A 6,000-nucleotide genomic window follows, 5' to 3' on the forward strand; every position below is an offset into this window, starting at 1 on the left:
CCCCCCTCCCTTGCCTCGTTGCGCCTGAAACACTTGTGTATATGCACGTTATAAATGCCATATCATATCCTGAATGGCCAGTATGATGAATCGGCGAGCAGGTGAAGCAGCATAGAGTTCCAGAGACGGGTGGCGGTAAAATACAAGTTACTTACCTGTAAACTCTTGTTCTGCAGCATGGGTCTGGCATGGATTCACATGCTCATGAATATTCTCTGTCGGCAGGCTGGAAATCCTCGGTATAAAAAGAAAGCAGTTTAGCTTTAAACTAAAACGGCTAGTCTCCCAGCCAATGACACTCGTCCTCCTGTGCTCCACCCCCGGCGGACATCTTCAGACTTGGTCGTGCACGTAAAGTGGCAGTATGAACCAAGAAGAACCAGGGAGGGGAAACGGGGAGGGTTTGCATGTGAATCCATGCCAGGCCCATGCTGGAGAACATGAGTTACAGGTAAGTAACGTGTTCCTTCGCCAGCATGGGGTCCGGCATGGATTCACATGCTCATGAATACAAGTACAGAGCAGTGCACACATGCACAACCACGGGAGGTGGCAAGGCTCACAGAAGCAATACACTTACCCATGCAACAGATTCACCTCAAACAAACAGGCCAACCCTGCACGCCTCCCTGGAATCACTGTTGAGACCGTAGAATCTTCTGAATGTGTGGGTAGACCTCTACCTAGCAGCCATTATGTTGAGCAGGGGAACGCCAGAGAGAAACGCAGTCATTGCCGTGATGGCTCTGGTGAGTGGGCTCTCGGCAGGCCTGGAAGCGGTCTGTTGACCAGGCAATGAAAGTGCATGATGCAGCCAGAGAACCACCTGGGAATGGAAATCTTAGACAGGGCCTTCCCATTTCCCACATGTCCAAAATTGAGAGAAGTCTTTCGTGCATGCCACATAAAACTATAGGGCATGTTCAAGGTCCAGCGAATGCAATGCCCTTTCAGCAGGCAAAGGATTCACGAACAAAACTGGTAGAACCAAAGGCTTGTTGAGATGAAAGTCCAACTGAACCTTCGGCATGAAGGAAGGATAAGTTTGCATAAACACCTAAGTGGCATGGAAGGACAAATAACGAGACTCACAGGAGAGGGCCTGTATCTCCCCTACCCGCCTGTCGGAGGCAATTGCCATCAGGAAGGCAGTTTTGCAAGACAGAAACCTCAAAGGGGCATGATGCATTGGTTTAAAGGCATGATGCATTGAGGCCCTGTCAGTTTAGACAGTTCTATGTTGAGTTCCCACGCCGGTGCAGGAGCTTTTAACCTTGAGGAACTCCTTAATGAGCCTGTGCGACCACAGGGAGAAGCTTGCCTGGAGCCTGTGTGTACCGGGCTATTGCTGCCAGGTGGACCTTGATAGACGCATGGGCAAGGCCAGCCTTGGCCTGTGAGAGCAGGAACGTGAGGAGCTGCAGGGCAGTCATGCGCAGCAGAGAAATCTTCTGCGCCTGGCTCCACATCATAACGCGCTTCTATTTGTGCCTGTAGCAAGTCAAGATAGAGGGTGTTCTGGCTCTAGCCAGTATCTATTTGCATTCCAAGGGCAGTGAAAATGTCCAAATTCTAAGGCTGCAGGAGCCAGGCCGCGAGGTTCAGCGATGCTGGCTCGTGGTGCAGGATTGAACCTTCTTCTCTGGAGAGCAGGTTGGGAAGTGGAGGCAGTTGGATGGCCGGAACCTCCGACAGATGGAGAAGGTCTAGTACCAGATTTGCCATGGCCCCGTCGGTGTAATGATGATCATCCTGCAGTGGCAAAATTGAGTGTGTTGATCACATGTAGCAGCGGAATTGAAGGGAAGCATCTCCCAGGCTCCTCGGCTGAGGATATCTGCTGGTAAAGCTCTGACATTTAGAGTTGGCATCTGTCGCGAAGAAGTCGATCTGAGGAAAGCCCCATTTGCTGAAGAGGCACAACACTTGTGCCTGCTGAAGTTCCCATTTGTGGCAGGAACGCAGCTGAGTGTCCACGATGGTGTTCTTGATGCCTGCCATTTGGAAGGGGATGTGAAACCGGTGTGTAGAATGGCCAGTGCCATAGAGACTAGACTTTCAGGGAGAGAGTGGGGGAGCGCGTCCCGTCCTGTTTCCTGGTGTATAACATAGTGGTGGTGTTGTCCGTGAAGACCTGCACCACCTTTCCCTGGAGGTGAGGCTGGAAAGACTTGAGGGCCCAGAAGACCACCTGCAGTTCCAGGACGTTTATGTGCAACTCCTTTTCATCCGGGAGCCAGAGACATCTGGCACGAGAATGTCCAGTGTGGGCTCCCCAACCTTTCAGTGGGGTGTCTGTCATGACTGTAGCCTGGTGCAGAGGGATCTGAAAGGGAGCTCCCTGTGTGAGGTGTGGATGAACTGACCACCATTGGAGGATTTGACGGAATGCCTGATTGAGGGCAATCTTATCTGTCCATGTGCCCGTGACTTGCTGCCACCTGGCATCCAGAAATTCTTGAAGGGGTCTCATCCGAAGCCTGCAAAAGGGGACCGGATAGATGCAGGAGGACATCATCCCCAGCAGGGACTTAATAGACTGGACAGTTGCAACGGCCTCGCTGCAGCCATTGTACCTTTCCCAGGATGGCCTTCACCCTCTCTTCTGAGGGAGTTGCCAGACAAGAGACTGTGTTCAGTCGGGTGCCCACGAACAGAGCGTTCGGAGATGGCACTATGCAGGACTTTGGATAGTTTATCGAGAAGCCTAGAGTCGTCAGAAGGTGAATGGTCTCTGCTACGTGCTGTGTTGCCAGAGAGTGGGAGCGGGCCCGAATGAGCCATTTGTCCAGGTAAGGGTAGAACGTGGATTCCCTTGCGGCGTAGATGCGCTGCTACTGGGGCCAAGCATTTGGTGAACACTTTCAAAGCAGATTTCAGGATGAAGGGAAGGGCTTTGAACTGGTAGTCTTCCCTGGATGAAAAAAACACAAGAACTTTCGGTGCTTGCGCTGAATGGTGATGTGGAAGTACGCATCCTCCAAGTCGAGTGTTGCCAGAATTTCCCCTTCATCCAGCTGGTCCAGCACATGCTGCAACGTGACCATTCGGAACTTTGGGGACTTGAGGAATTTGTTGAGGCGACGCAAGTCTAGGATTGCTAGCCACCCTCCTGACTTCTTCATTACCAGAAAGTATCTGGAGTACACTCCAGAGCCCCGGAGGTGCTGAAGGACTGGTGCAATTGACCCTTTGCAAAGCATGGCTTGGACTTCCCGCAGCAGCTGCGCCATGTGCAGCTCTTGGCGTGGGATCGGTGGAATGTGCGGGCTCTTGTCTTGAAATTCCAAAGTGTGCCCCTGCTGCAGAATGTATAGCACCCGTTTGTCTGTGGAGATCTTTTGCCACTGATTGACAAAGTTTGAAAGCCGGACTCCCACTGTGGTGCAAAAGTGGGGGCGTGGGTCCTGGGCCAGTTCAGGCCTGCATCGGCATCTGCATCCTGGATGGGGGCAACAATGCCGAGTGCCACTGCCGTAGGAATGGGAGCAAGCCCTATGAACCTCCTGTGTGGTGGAGCAGGAGGGCTGGCGATAGGGGTGTTGTACTCCTTGGAAGATCTGGAGACTCTCCCCTTTGGGGAATGAAAGGACAGTCTCCTCTGCTGCAGGCTCCCCAGAGAGCGCGCTGTCTCTGTGTTGGTCTTGATGGCCCGAAGAGTGTCATCAACCACTTTTCCAAATAGGTTGTCCACGAAGAACGGTATATTGATGACTTTGGTTTGCACATCCATGTGATCATTTGTAGCTTTTAGCCACTCTTGGTGTCACAGAGCCACACCATTCCCCGTGTGGCGGAAGCCAGAGTCCGCAATGTCGAGAGCGACAGTGATGGTGTGGTCGGAGGCCACATCCCCTTCCTACATGTGATGTTTCCCCATTCCTTGATGAATCGTGACAGTCTTCCTCCCACTGGGGTGCTGAAGCGGGAGGACTGGGCCCTGGGCTGGTCATGGCTGCTTGCCGGACTGGCCCTTAGATTGGCAGGAGCCACAGCGTCACTGAGCCCCTCTGTAGGACTGGGACTTCTTCCTGTATTGGTCCCCTGAGGAATACGGTGACTTGTACGAGGAAGATGACTGGTATGTGGAACGGTTGTACTGTGAAGTTCTACTGTAACGTCCTTTTTTCAGAGCGAAAGGACTGGTGCCTTTGCTGCAGCGTGCCCAGGGAGCAAGTAGTTACCATGTCTGCAATGCCTCCTCCACCTTCTTTCCGAACAGGTCTATGCTGTCGGAAGACATGTCTTCGACTCGGGATTGAATATCAGGTCAGAAATCTGTGGCCTGTAGCCTCTCTTGTCTGTGAAGGACCGTCCCATTACCAAGCTGGTGAAATCCAGTGTCAGCAATATCCACTGATACCGTGACGGCATGGTCTGGTCTGATGCCAATTCGCCCACATGGAAAATGTCCATTGCCTCCTGTTTCTTGTCATCAGGCTGCAACTCTACAAGGGAGCCCATGTTTATGCCGTAACTCACATCTTGCTAGAATGGCCATTGCGTGATAATCGTGGCTATGGCAGTAATGATTTTCTTGCTGAAGTCATCCAGGTGTTTTCCTTCCTTGTCCGGAGGAACGGAGCAGGAGGATGACTGGTTGGTTGACCTCTTCCTAGCGGCAGCGGAGACAACCGAGTCTGGCGTAGGTTGAGTGCAGAGAAAGGCGGGTGCGCTGTCCGGGCCCTGCATTTTTGGTCAAGACTGACCTTTTTTGCAGGAGCTGTCGTGGGATGTGCCAAGGTGACTAAACCATCCTCCCAGACATCCTTCAAGAGCGGTATGGACATGACTGATTTCCTTTGCTGCTCTCTCTGCTAGTACAAGACACTGTCCCTGCGCTGCTCCTCTGGGGTGAAGCCGAACATCTTGGCTCCTCTGCCCTGAGTGCATGGAAAGCCCCTGCTTATCTGGGGGGGGGGGGTTGCAGTCTCCAATCTGGATCTCCTCCGTGACAAAATCTTCGAACTAGTCAGTGTGAGACATATGCGTTGATGCCACATCGTCCAAGTGGTCTGGATATGTGTCCGTCCCTGTCTCTGATAGTTGCCGGGATCTTGGCTGGCGTTCAACCCTCTTAGGGGCTTGGGAGTGTCATCCTCCCTGGACGAACCAGGGACATCTGTGGGAGGCCGTTGTGGTGGATCCAGGGTTGGTGCTGGTGCTGGAAGCCTTTGTTGCAATGTAGCCACCAGCGTAGTCGGGGTGGATAAAATGTCCAGTGACACGTCCCTCTTGAAGGTAGTGGCAGATCTGGCTGCACCGGGGGCAACTCGTCCCCTGCAGGGGATGGATGCAAGGGTGGCAATACTGGTAGCCTTATTAGGCTTGCTTTACCACATGGCGAACTAGGCTGCTTCCTAAGAGGTGGTATGCTGCGTTGCAGGGAAGCGGGAGGTGACATGACAGCCTCCACATCCTGTTCCTCCACATCTTCAGAGGAAGAGAGGCTTGGCTCCACTATGATGGTCCCCTCTGGGGAAGTGGTCATCACAATCGATGGTGCTGTGGTCGTGACCATGCGAGAAGATAGTTTTTGCCATTGACGGGCTTGTCGTTTTGGGCCATCGACAGGGGTACCACAGTTCTCAACGTAGTAATCGACAAAATCTTCGTTGATGGGGTAGCCTGCTTGCTCGTCATCGACAGTTTTGGCAGCAGAGCCCTCGTGGACGGTGTAGATGACTTTGGCGTGGATGAGCTGGAGGAAGACTTGGGTGTCGACGAGGACTTACTTGGCGCCGACTTCGAAGACTAAGTCCACAGAGTAGATTTGACCATCGACAAAGAGTGGCCACCAGACTTCGAAGTGGATTTGCTTGACGGGGTCGCTTCCGTCGGGCAGGGGAAAAGGCCATGGCTGCTCTTTTCCTTAGAAATCCCCTAGGCACTGACCTTGGGTGATGATCGGTCCTTGTGCGACAATCTCGGCTATTTGTCAGAGCTTCCCTGTGTTTCTTCCTGTTGCTGGCGTGTACTTCATGCGACCTAGACCTCTTA

This window comes from Ambystoma mexicanum, chromosome 12 (assembly GCF_040938575.1).
Source record: "Ambystoma mexicanum isolate Mex_15411 chromosome 12, UKY_AmexF1_1, whole genome shotgun sequence".
In the NCBI taxonomy this organism is placed as follows: Eukaryota; Metazoa; Chordata; class Amphibia; order Caudata; family Ambystomatidae; genus Ambystoma; species Ambystoma mexicanum.